Raw genomic sequence first — 14,347 nt, 5'->3', positions numbered from 1 at the left:
CTGTCAGCACCTGCTTTCTTTGGGATTGGAATTATTATATTCTTCTTGAATTCTGAGGGTATTTCGCCTGTTTCATACATCTTGCTCACTAGGTGGTAGAGTTTTGTTAGGCCTGGCTCTCCCAAGGCTGTCAGTAGTTCTAATGGAATGTTGTCTACTCCTGGGGCCTTGTTTCGACTTAGGTCTTTCAGTGCTCTGTCAAACTCTTCACGCAGTATCATATCTCCCATTTCATCTTCATCTACATTCTCTTTCATTTCCATAATATTGTCCTCAAGTACATCGCTTTTGTTTAGACCCTCTATATACTCCTTCCACCTTTCTGCTTTCCCTTCCTTGCTTAGAACTGTGTTTCCATCTGAGCTCTTGATATTCATACAAATGGTTTTCTTTTCTCCAAAGGTCTCTTTATTTTTCCTGTAGGCAGTATCTATCTTACCCCTAGTAATACATGCCTCTACATCCTTACATTTGTCCTGTATCCATCCCTGCTTAGCCATTTTGCACTTCCTGTCGATCTCATTTTTGACTCGTTTGTATTCCTTTTTGCCTGCACCATTTACTGCATTTTTATATTTTCTCCTTTCATCAATTAAATTCAATATTTATTCTGTTGCCCGCATCTCGTGGTCGTGCGGTAGCGTTCTCGCTTCCCACGCCCGGGTTCCCGGGTTCGATTCCCGGCGGGGTCAGGGATTTTCTCTGCCTCGTGATGGCTGGGTGTTGTGTGCTGTCCTTAGGTTAGTTAGGTTTAAGTAGTTCTAAGTTCTAGGGGACTTATGACCACAGCAGTTGAGTCCCATAGTGCTCAGAGCCATTTGAACCATTTATTCTGTTACCCAAGGATTTCTACTAGCCCTCGTCTTTTTACCTACTTGATCCTCTACTGCCTTCACTATTTCAACTCTCAAAGCTACCCATTCTTCTACTGTATTTTTCCCCCATTATTGTGAGTCGTTCCCAAATCTCTCTCTGAAACTCTCTGCAACCTCTGGTTCTGTCCGTTTATCCAGATCACGTTGTTGTTGTTCTTAAATTCCCACATTTTTGCAGTTTCTTCAGTTTTAATCTGCACTTCATGACCAATAGAGTGTGGTCAGAGTCCACTTCTGCCCCTGGAAATGTCTTACAATTTAAAACCTGGTTCCTAATTTTCTGTCTTACCATTATATAATCTATCTGAAACCTTCTAGTATCTCCAGGCCTCTTCCATGTATACGAACTCCTTTCATGATTCTTGAACCAAGTGTTAGCTACGATTAAGTTATGCTCTGTGCAAGATTCTACCAGGCGGCTTCCTCTTTCATTCCTTACCCCAATTCCATATTCAACTACTGCGTTTCTTTCTCTTATTTTTCCTACTACCGAATTCCAGTCACCCATGACTGTTAAATTTTCGTCTCCCTTCACTATCTGAATAATTTCTTTTATCTCATCATACATTTCATCAATCTCTTCGTCATCTGTGGAGCTAGTTGGCATATAAACTTGTACTACTGTGGTAGGCATGGGCTTCGTATCTATCTTGGCTACAGTAATGCGTTCACTTTGCTGTTTGTAGTAGCTTACCCGCATTCCTATTTTTTTATTCATTATTAAGCCTACTCCTGCATTACCCCTATTTGATTTTGTATTTATAACCCTGTATTCACCTGACCAAAAGTCTTGTTCCTCCTGCCACCGAACTTCACTAATTCCCACTATATCCAACTTTAACCTATCCATTTCCCTTTTTAAATTTTCTAACCTACCAGCCCGATTAAGGGATCTGACATTCCACGCTCCGATCCGTAGAACGCCAGTTTTCTTTCTCGTGATAACGACGTCCTCCTGAGTAGTCCCCGCCCGGAGATCCGAAAGGGGGCTATTTTACCTCCGGAATATTTTACCCAAGAGGACGCCATCATCATTTAACCATACAGTAAAGCTGCATGCCCTCGGGAAAAATTAAGGCTGTAGTTTCCCCTTGCTTTCAGCCGTTCGTAGTACCAGCACAGCAAGGCCGTTTTGATTAGTGTTACAAGGTCAGATCAGTGAATCGTCCAGATTGTTGCCGCTGAAACTACTGAAAAGGCTGCTGCCCCTCTTCAGGAACCACACGTTTGTCTGGCCTTTCAACAGATACCCCTCCGTTGTGGTTGCACCTAGGGTACGGCTATCTGTGTCGCTGAGGCTCGCAAGCCTCCCCACCAACGGCAAGGTCCATGGTTCATGGGGGGGGGGGGGGGGGGGGAGATTTTCACCTATTCTGACCATAATTTCCTCGTTATGTACTTTGTTCACTTACATGCGTCAATAACATCACATTGCTGTCCGCCCCTGGTAGCTGAGTTGTCGGAGCGAGAGACTGTTAATCCAAAGGCCCCGGGTTCGATTCCCGGCTGGGTCGGAGATTTTCTCCGCTCAGGGACTGGATGTTGTGTTGTCCTAATCATCATCATTTCATCCCCATCGACGCGCAAGTCGCCAAAGTGGCGTCAAATCGAAAGAATTGCACCAGGCGACCGGTCTACCCGACGGGAGGCCCTCGTCACACGACATTATTATTATCACATTGCTTGCAGTCTCTTCTTCACCTGGTCCCGGCGAAGGTTCGAGTCCTCCCTCGGGCATGGGTGTGTGTGTTTGTTCTTAGGATAATTTAGGTTAAGTAGTGTGTAAGCTTAGGGACTGAGACCTTAGCAGTGAAGTCCCATAATATTTCACAAACATTTGAACATATTTTCTTCTTCACCATATATCCGATGATCCAGGCATAGACTTTTAGGAACTTCTTACTTAGTTCCATATAAATATCTGATATCAGTAGAGCTCTTTAATTATAAAAAGCTTTCTGCGCCTTCGTCACTCTACTTCTGATACTGTCTGCATTTGACTCATAACAAAGATTCCTTGGTAGATGTAACACGAATCGGGCGACGTGGCACCGTGATTAAGACACTGTTTTCGCCTTCGGTAGCAGAACGCAAATACTAGCTAGACATCATATTTAGATTTAGATTTTTTGTTTTTGCGCTGATTCATTTTAGGTAAACGCAGGTTTTTTTTTTTTTTTTTAAAGCGCCACAGTATTTTTCTTTCTCTTATACTTGTTCAAGTCTTCTGTTTGAGAAGCTTTCAGCATCACCGTGGAGCACTATTAACAGTCTAATACCCTACATCCAAATTACAGAGTATGGATAAAAATATGGAAACATCAACACCCCATCACATTACCATGCCTAATACGGTGCAGGAAAACCGTCGGCATTGAAAATTTTTCCAGCCGTCTCGGGATAGATAAATACAGGTCCTATATGGTTTTCAAAGAAATCTTATATCATTCTTGAGGCAATATAGTGGCAAGTTCAGGTAACAGTTATGGAGGTGGACAGTGATTACGGCAGCCTCTATGGCCGAGCGGTTCTAGGCGCTTCAGTCCGGAACCGCGCTGCTGCTACGGTCGCAGGTTCGAATCCTGCCTCGGGCATGGCTGTGTGTGATCTCCTTAGGTTAGTAAGGTTTACGTAGTTCTAAGTCTAGGAGACTGACGACCTCAGATGTTAAGTCCCATAGAGATTAGACCCATTTGAACCATTTGATAGCGATCACGCACCCTTCTCTCCAAAGCAGACTACAAGGGCTCAATAATATTGAGATCTGGTGACTGTGGTGCCAGGGGAGATGCGGTAGGTCAATCTCATGCTCACAGAACTGGTCCAGGATGATGCGAGTTTACAGGGGTATCGTCGTCTTCGAACACAGCATCACGATTGCGGAACAAACATTGTACCGTTTGATGGACCTGGTCAGCCACAGTGGTCATTTAATCCTTGTCAGTAATGTGATCTTGCAGAGTAGCCATGGGACCCAACGGAATACCATGAACAAAGTAAGAGCATATGGACTATCAGACCAATTGTGTGATTGGATTGAGGAGTTCCTAGATAACAGGACGCAGCATGTTATTCTCAATGGAGAGAAGTCTTCCGAAGTAAGAGTGATTTCAGGTGTGCCGCAGGGGAGTGTCATAGGACCGTTGCTATTCACAATATACATAAATGACCTGGTGGATGACATCAGAAGTTCACTGAGGCTTTTTGCAGATGATGCTGTGGTGTACCGAGAGGTTGTAACAATGGAAAATTGTACTGAAATGCAGGAGGATCTGCAGCGAATTGACGCATGGTGCAGGGAATGGCAATTGAATCTCAATGTAGACAAGTGTAATGTGCTGCGAATATACAGAAAGATAGATCCTTTATCATTTAGCTACAAAATAGCAGGTCAGCAACTGGAAGCAGTTAATACCATAAATTATCTGGGAGTACGCATTAGGAGTGATTTAAAATGGAATGATCATATAATGTTGATCGTCGGTAAAGCAGATGCCACACTGAGATTCATTGGAAGAATCCTAAGGAAATGCAATCCGAAAACAAAGGAAGTAGGTTACAGTACGCTTGTTCGCCCACTGCTTGAATACTGCTCAGCGGTGTGGGATCCGTACCAGATAGGGTTGATAGAAGAGATAGAGAAGATCCAACGGAGAGCAGCGCGCTTCGTTACTGGATCATTTAGTAATCGCGAAAGCGTTACGGAGATGATAGATAAACTCCAGTGGAAGACTCTGCAGGAGAGACGCTCAGTAGCTCGGTACGGGCTTTTATTGAAGTTTCGAGAACATACCTTCACCGAAGAGTCAAGCAGTATATTGCTCCCTCCTACGTATATCTCGCGAAGAGACCATGAGGATAAAATCAGAGAGATTAGAGCCCACACAGAGGCATACCGACAATCCTTCTTTCCACGAACAATACGAGACTGGAATAGAAAGGAGAACCGATAGAGGTACTGAAGGTACCCTCCGCCACACACCGTCAGGTGACTTGCGGAGTATGGATGTAGATGTAGATATGGCTGCCCAAATCATTACCCGAACCCCCCCCCCCCCAAAACGTAAACTCGACCAGAAGTTGGAAACTGTGGGAAGCAAGACTCCTCCGACCAAATGACATTCTTCCATTGCTCCATAGCCCAGGTTTTGTGGCTCCGGTACCACATTGTCCTGTTACAGGCATTGCATCACTGATGCGTGGTTTCTGAATTCCAGCTAGCGCTGTAAATCTCTGGTTATGGAGCTCCCTTGGAGTTGTTTTGGTGCAGACAGTGTTCGCGAGTGTGACACTAACTTCTGCAGTGGCTTCGCATCCGTCGTCTTCTTAGTTTTCGTCACAATCCTTTTCAATGACCGACTTCACGATCCTCAGCACACAATTTCGCTCGCGTTGTGACTTAGCGGATGATATGTTTCCGCTTTTGCTCCGACAAAGTGCACTCACAACTACATAGGACACCATTGTAACCACGACTGATGCTCCCAATATATTGAGGACATTGCAGACGTACCGTGCACGGCCAGATACAACAGCGCAACCCGCACGGTTGGCTAGCATCTACATTTAAGTTCACGCATACGTTTCTCGCGGCTTTTCCAAAATTTCGTCCAACCTCTGTATATCCGTCCATGCTTGTTTGCGACGATCTTGTGTTCTGTCGCTAATGACATTAAAGCCTCCTATATAACTTTATCCCTTGAAGTACTCGATTTATTACGCATACTTTGGAAAACAGTCTTAGGTATTTTAAGCTGTTTGTTGAAGTAGACAGACGGCCACCAAAATAGTGACTCAGCGGCGTAATGTTTGAAAGAAGGAAGGTGAGAGTCGAAGCGCCAATTCGGGTTGGAAAGGACGCTGGGGGAAATCAGCAGCGTCCTTGTTTATGGAGACAGTGCAGTATTCATCTCGAATGAGGTATGTAAACCGCGGTAAACTTAAATCGGGATGGGTGGATGAACTCTACTTCTCTCGAGTAGGAGTCCAAAGTCTTAACCTCTTTGCCACCTCACACTTTAAACTGCGGATTTTCGAAATTTGTCTCACACCGTGTTTGATCGATCGGATTTATGTTTTGCTTATGCTTTTCAAACCACATAGAACCGCTGCCGCATAATTACCCTGCGCAAACCAAAAATGGTTCAAATGGCTCTGAGCACTATGGGACTTAACATCTGAGGTCATCAGTCCCCTAGAACTTAGAACTACTTAAACCTAAGGACATCACACACATCCATGTTCAAGGCAGGATTCGAACCTGCGACTGTCGCTCGGTTTCGGACTGAAGCGCCTAGAACCGCTCGGCCACAGCGGACGGCTGCGCAAAACAACAGCTGACTATCTTGTCACTAGTACATCTTTTCTTTAATTAGATTAAAACTGTGCTGAATTTGTGAGATCTTTGTGGTACTAAATCTCGTGATTATTTAGGCACAAGTGTGAAGGCGATTTGGAAACTGAGTGTGTTGTTGGGACTGAAACATTGGTTGGGTTGGAATTATTTTCTGTCGCATGATTTAACTTCGTCGTGCTTAAAAATTTCACAGTCACTTATGAACTTTGGGAACATGGAAACCTGCGTTGTTTTCTTTTGACCATGGAGACTGTTTATCGCTATATACCTAAGACCTATCAATATGTTTGAGATGCGTTGAACCGAACGTGTATGAAATGAAATGAAGGAGATGAAACGTGATGTCGTTTGCGGCCTACTTCTCTCATGTCGTAGGTTCTCAAGTGATAAGGCAATATGGAGACATCAGAGCTCAAAAATGGTTCAAATGGCTCTAAGCACTATGGGACTTAACATCTGAAGTCATCAGTCCCCTAGACTTGATAACTACTTAAACCTAACTAAGCTAAGGACATCACACACATCCATGCCCGAGGCAGGATTCGAACCTGCGATCGTAGAAGCAGTGCGGTACCGGACTGAAGCGCCTAGAACCGCTCTGCGACAGCGGCCGGCGAGATCAGAGCAATGGGGGCAATTTATATCTATCACAAATTGTAAGCTGCCACCTTTCTCTCAGCTGATGGTGTAGTTGGAAATGCTTCCCTTAAATAAGACTTGATTTCTCTGGTTTGTCCAGCTCTGTACTGTCGTGACGTATCCGTCTCAACTGCGAAACAGTAATGTTCTCATCGTTCATTAACCCTTTCACCACGGGAGCCGTTGTTACACGTCGGACCAACGAGAGCGTGCCCACACTACAAGACGAAACAAAAGTTTGAAGCTGTCAAGTGTTACCAGTGCAGTCAAAGTTTAAATATTACCCTTCTTTTATTTTTTCATATTCTGACGATGTGTAGTGAGTGAAATAATATACAAACTCATCATTATTTAAATAATCGCTTCCCGTCATATTTCTGTTAATTTTACTGGTATTTCTAGACTGTCGATTGGTAGTGAGATGAAATAATAAAATTATAGCTAGAATATGTCGTACAATACAGCAATTAAATGCATAAAATGAATCTGAATACCAACACTAATGCAAGAAAAGAAGTGACTCAACAGAACATAATAATACGCATAAGCATTTTTTTAGTTTTTGAACAAAGGCTTGATCTTCCTTTTCAGAACGCATTGGTAATAATATGCAGTAGCGTTTGTTTCGTAAAACTAACTCTAGGTTTCATGCAAAAAGTGGCTCACGCAGACGATTCCGTACCACGTGAGGCCACTCCGTTCCGCTGGTGCAGTTCTCTTGTTGATGGAGTTCAATGCAGCTGGGAAAGGAGAGATAGTTTTGAAGGACACCAGCGCTGGTTATTTCATGTGCTGCGGTCAACATGCTCTGTTTTTAGAGGTGACACGTCTCCATTATCCGCGCCAAGCGGAGCGAAGGAGCAGCGTGTGGCGACTGCATATAACCGTTTATGACCGACCTGTCACGTCCTTGCGATAGTCATCTGTCTGAAGCAAAACATTCGCTACTGCGAAAACAACGAGGGTAAAACTTTTCAGGGAACCAAAGAAACCGCTTTCCAGTTGCCTTGTTGTGCTGCTACAGTACGCCTGGTTACCAGACTGTACACCACAGGTTTGGGTTGATCTGATACACTAGGGCATGTGAGAGTATTGGCAGCGAATTAGTCATTTTGATATACCTTGAGTAATATACAAACCTGCCAACATGATCTGTCTTTGAAGGCCAGATTCTGTCTGTCACAAGCCAGTATATTTTTTATTTTAATAATTGGCAACCAATGTTGTACAATCGCAATAAAGTCATGAGATGTTCAATTGACTCTTTTATCAGAACATGTTACGCGTTTCGGGATTACACCCATCTTCAGACATCTGTTACAAAAAAGTACAAAACATAAGTGAACAGCACGCTCAACATGTCTCAACGTTACAGAAAACGAGATCTGGTCATATGAGTTACATACCACAAATTTCAACTCCTTCCTAACCAACCAGGCGTACAGCCTTGACAACTCAAAGAAAGTGTCGATTAACATATGACTGCGACACAAGCAGTCTTGAAGCAGAGCGTATACTGACGTTAAACAAGTCAAGTAGCAGCGAAGCGCCCTCCGTAGGGGGCGCTGCATGGTCATGTGCTCCATGCGTTCACATGTAATTTAATAATAATACACTCAGAATATAACATCTAACAGGGTGTAATTAGGACTAGCAATCGGAATAGTACTTCCGTACACGTTAGCACTAAAGAATATTTTTTAAAAATTTTGGAGTTTTTTTTAAATTTAAGAAGTTGTCTGGAATTAAAAAACAAAATGGGCCAAGTAGTTTATACATTAAAAATTTTACGAAATTACTTCTTTGCTTCTCTGGATATTCTGGAAAACTACTGCAGATGCACATCTGGGACAGGTTTCTTTAGATTCACCAGATCAATAACAACAAAGTAAATGGAAATCGTGCTTTACTTTAACCTCGTACAGTTTTTTGATGGCTTCATATTACCAAAGTTGCTAAATTTCAGGCAAAATCTTTTATTAGCCGCAACTCCGTAGCAAAACGTTTGCGGACCTGTGTTTCTATGAACTTTGTTTTAGTTTTACTTGTATAGTAACATATTAAAACATTTGCATATCTTCGTGAATCACTCTGTGTATAAAATGAAAATGACCAGCCAGTAATACCTATGGTAAAAAGTACGTAACCAGCTGAAAGTTAGAAAATATACTCACTACTTTCGCTTTTGTGACGGTCTGCGATACTGTTTATAAAAAAGCAAACTTACTTATGTGGTAGTATACATTGTTATATGCCGTTGTAGGATAAGAGAAAAGAGAATGATCTAGCAAGTGTCGTGCCTTTTCAGGCAATGTCGTAGCTTTTAGTGTGATACTGGACTTCGTCTCCTAAAAGTCTGACCCAATTGTGCTTTCCTGTTAGTGACTACTGTCGTCTCTGTTGCCTTTTCGCTCGAAACAACTTCTGTTATCTTGGCGTTGTAATTAATGACGTTGACTTGTTGCTCGTAGCTTGTAATTATTAATAAATCATAGAAGTTCCCCTTTACAAACATAAAGAGCTAGTGGAGCATCCACAACTCCCCACCACCCGCCTCCAGTACACACACACGAGCAAGCACAAAAACACACACAGGAAGAGGAGCGACTGCATTGCTGCAAAAAGCAACAGATTGTAAAAATTTACGTGGTGCAATAAGAATTTGCGCCATGTTGCGCATTCGCTAGAGCAGGTTTGAGGTCGCTAGCACGAGGTGATACGGCGCAAAGACCTGCAGCTGGTCGCACAAGCTGTTCAACCAGACACCACCTGCCGATGCAAACCGCCGCAGTACTCCCTGGCACACTTCTACCACAGCTGTTAGCAAAGGGGGAAAGGCGCACGGGTAGGATTGCTCGCGTACTGGAATGGGGTTTCTCCGTCGCCGGTAGAAGGCTAGGTGGTTTAAATCGCATGGTGTGACAACACTGATTAATTACAGCGAGACATAACGCAACATTATCTCTGGCGCTGAACAGACACAGACACAGAAAAAAAGAAACAATAAGTGCATAGCAGATCTGGTAACATATAAGTAATGATTTGGAGCATATATGTTACTTCATAATTTTTCTCAGAGACTCGGAAGATGCGTAGGAACAATGATTGCTTAAATGCCTCTGTATGCGCTGTAATTTATCCAACATTCTAGTTGTGATCTCTACGGGAGCAATTTACAGGAGGCTTTAGCATATTCCTAGATTACCCACGTAAAAATGGTTCTTGAAACTTTGTAAGTAGGCTTTCTTGCGATAGTTGGTGCCTGTCTTCCAGCTTCTGCCAGTTCAGATTTTGTTTTTGTTGTGTTGAGATTCTCTGTCTACCTATGTTACTAAGCGACTATCCTGGAACCCGGAACCAGTAACAGATTTCCCATCTAACGGCTTCCAGGGGCATAGAAATTTGATTTTCAGTATTTTGCGTAATTATTAGGAGAATTTAAAATGCTGTCATAATACACACATATTATAAAGTGGATGTACATATGTATGTATGTTCCACATCTCCTCCTAAACAACTGGATTGATTTCAACCACACATGGTACACATATCACTTCTTGTTTGGAAAGAATCACTGTGGCGATAAGTACCACATGTTTATCAAAGGGGCTGGGGTGGGGGTGAAACAGAAGCCTAGCTCATAATTTAGTGATAGAGTATTTGAGAAAAAAAACTTTACACGTAATTTCAAACCTTTACGAAACTTTCTCTTGCTTATAGTCCCCACAGAATAATCAACAAAAAAATTTGATCACTTACTTCATTTTTGCTGTTCGTGCAGTAAAACTACAGCATGAAGCACGACATTTCACTTTTTTATTTCCTTACAACTAACTGTATTCACTACACATTTTGCAGACAGTATTCGCATATATTACTGAATGCACCAGCAAAACTATGTCATTGTCCGTACAATGTCCTGCAGATATGACATCATAAACTTTGAGATTCGTGAAAAAGTGCGGCATCAAGCGTGACGTTTAAATATATTACTTCTTTGCTACCAACTCCACTCGCAGCACATTTCGCAGACAGCATTTCCATATACCAATGCATGCCTGATCATATCATTGCACGACTCTTAGTTCAGGAAATGCGAGGACCTAAACATTGAGCTGTGTGAAAATAACATTTGCTAGAGATACGTATGAAATATTTGTACAAATACGGGTGAAATATGTTAAATATATGTGAAATATATCTGACACGAGCGTACGTGGGCAAAGCCGTCGGTGAAAGCTCATCCAAAAGCCCAAGAACGATTTCAATCAAATTTAAAGGAAACAGGAGGAGATAGATAGAGAGGGGGGCATGGTGGAGATTGAGTAAAGGAAGACTGAAATAAATACATGTCCGGGCACGTCGCGTACTCAGCTACTCTACTCATAAAGATATATAATCTTACGTTAAAGGTTTAACACGATGTTAAGTCTAAGTATTGATGTTAGAAACTGACTGAGACTGTATTCATCCAGTAACGGAGAATGAAAGGACTTAGCGCCTTTAACAAACCTTACACATGATTTCAAACCTTAAGAAACTTTTTCTCGCTTACTGCCCCCCCCCCCCCCCCCACGCACACACACAGAATGGTGAAAGGAAAAATATTTATTGCTTACAACATTTTCGCTGTTCATTATGTAAAATTTCAGCATCAGACATGGAGCTTTACTTTATTACTTCTTTACTACTGACACTATTCGTAATACAGTTTGCAGACAGTACCCATATACATCACTGAATAACGTCATTTTACGACCCATAGTGCAGGAGATATGACGTTATAGACATTTATATGAGCGAAAAACTAGCTTCTGCTTAAAGTGGCACGCAGTAAAGCTTCAATATCAGACATAACGTTTAAATTTACTACTTCCATTCTACTAATTCTAGTCGCAAACACTTTGCAGACAGAATCTTCATGTATCTCAGAATGTACGTGCAAAATTACAATTATCATTGAACGACAAATATTTCAGGAGTTATGACGTCATAAAAATTGAGATGTGCGAAACTGTTGCTTTTGTTTAAAATGGAGTGCAAATTACTCAGACTATATTCATCCAGTGTTTCAAGAGAGACTTTAGCGACTTCCAACAAACTTTAAGCATAATTTCAAATCTTTTGTGAACTTTTGATCGCTTACGAGCTTAACATCTGATATTAACACATTAACTCAGTTGTAAAGGAATCAGACGTTTGAAGCTATTTCATAAATGGGATTCGATTCTTTATAGAATCGGGGTTTACTGGTTTATGCCTATACCACAATGGAGGAAACTTAGCTTTTCTTATATTATGATACCTGTGTCTACAACGCAGTCTGTTTGGTACATTAACAAACAAGAAACGTATAAGCGTTATTAAACCATCAAAATAACTTTGTCAAACCACAGAAAATCTAATACTAGATGTGCACCACTAGGATTTATTCGGTTGCCGTAAGGTGGCAGACCTTCTCCTCCATATGACGCACCTCAGGTGATTGAGGAACCCGGCGAACGCGGTCAGGAAAATATTTGAGAAAGAAAACGTCCAACGCTGTCATTCGCTGTAAGAAATGCTTTATTTTATTAAGTTGTATTGGACTTGCTGTTACAAAATGTCATAAAACTTTTGTTGTTATATCAAACGTTAATATTTTATAACTTTACAAGGAAATAAAAACTTTGAAGTTTGCCAATGATATTGTAATTATGTCAGAGACAGCAAAGGACTTGGAAAGGGAGTTCAGCGGAATGGATAGTGTCTTGAAAGGAGAATTTAAGATTAAAATCAACAAAATCAAAAGAAGGATAATGGAGTGTAGTGAAATTAAATCAGGTGATGCTGAGGGAATTAAATTAGGAAACGAGATGAGTTTTGCTATTTTGGCAGCAAAATAAATGATGATAACCGAAGGAGAGAGCATATAAAATGTAGACTGGCAATGGCGTTTCTGAAGAAGAGAAATTTGCTAACATCGAATATAGATTTAAGAGCCAGAAAGTCTTTTCTGAATGTATTTGTCTGGAGTGTAGCCATGTATGGAAGTGAAACATGGACGATAAACAATTTAGACAAGAAGAGAATAGAAGCTTTTGAAATGTGTTGTTACAGAAGAATGCTGAAGATTAGATGGGTAGATCATGGAACTAAAGTGGAGGCACTGAATGGAGTTGGGCAGACAAGAGATTTGTGACACGACTAAAAGAAGGGATCGGTTGATATGACACATTCTCAGACATCAAGGGATCACGAATTTAATATTGGAAGGTAGTGTGAGGGGCAAAAATCGTAGGCGGAGACCAAGAGATGAATACGGTAAGCAGATTCAGACGGATTTAAATTGCAGTAATTAATCGGAGCTGAAGAATCTCGCACAGAAGAGAGTAGATGGAGAGCTGCATACAACCAGTGTTTGGACTGAAGATTACAATAACAAGAACGTGTTTTTTGGGTTATGTATCTCATATATCAACACCATCATATAAAGAAGATAGTCCAGAAAACATACAATTTTTAGGCTTACACAATGTTTCAGTTGTCTTACAGTCTAATGCTAAACTAACAACAGACGTCTCATGTTTTGACGTAACTGTAAAGACCCATTTATTAGTTTTTCCATAACGTTTCCAAAGTACACCAGACACTTCAGACTTGTGCAATGAAAATTCTTTGTACATAGTACAAAAAGCAATTATTAACTTTTGCAACAGTCTTTGTACGTCATAATATCATTTGTTAGCGTCTTTATCTTGCGTTATCTCTTCAATAAGTTAATTCACATTAATGATATACAACTAGATCACAAAAAAGTCACCATTCGTGCTGTCCTTCTTGAATATGTCCGGTTGACCTATTTGGTATGGGGCCCCCACACACTCGAATAATAGTCTAGGCCAGTGGTTCCCAACAGGTTGTCAGCGGACCCCCAGGGGTTCGTGGGCTATGCCAGAGGGGTCCACAAGATGCTATTAGAATAAAAAATATATTTCGTATGATAACAGATTTTTTGTTTTGGCCGCTTCCTGCATGAGCAGAGCTTTAACGAACGCTAACTTCTGCGTCTAGCGTCTTCCTAGAGCGTAAAGACATCGACAGTGAGCACGAGCAACTTCTTATTCATACGGAAGTAAGATGGCTTTCTCGAGGTAGAATCTTTTCAAGATTTTTTGAACTTACAGACGAGGTTCGCGTCTTCGTTCTTGACACAAAGTACGCGGATTTTCTCACTAATTTCTCTTGGCTTTGCTCAGTTGCGTACTTAGCTGATGTGTTTGAACACTTGAATGTGTTAAACTTCAGTTTACAAGGAAAAAATGTTGACATGTTCAAGGCTGAGGATAAGATTAGTGCTATGGTCAAAAAGTGTTAGATCTGGGCGTCACGGATAGAAAACGAGTCACTGACTAACTTTTCTACTTTAAAACAATTCTTGGAGTCATCAGAGGAGAGTCGTATTTCCGTGAACCTGACCCTGACGACAGATGGATTT

The sequence above is a fragment of the Schistocerca cancellata genome, chromosome 2 (assembly GCF_023864275.1).
Source record: "Schistocerca cancellata isolate TAMUIC-IGC-003103 chromosome 2, iqSchCanc2.1, whole genome shotgun sequence".
NCBI lineage: Eukaryota > Metazoa > Arthropoda > Insecta > Orthoptera > Acrididae > Schistocerca > Schistocerca cancellata.
Note: the sequence above shows the minus strand (reverse complement) of the source record.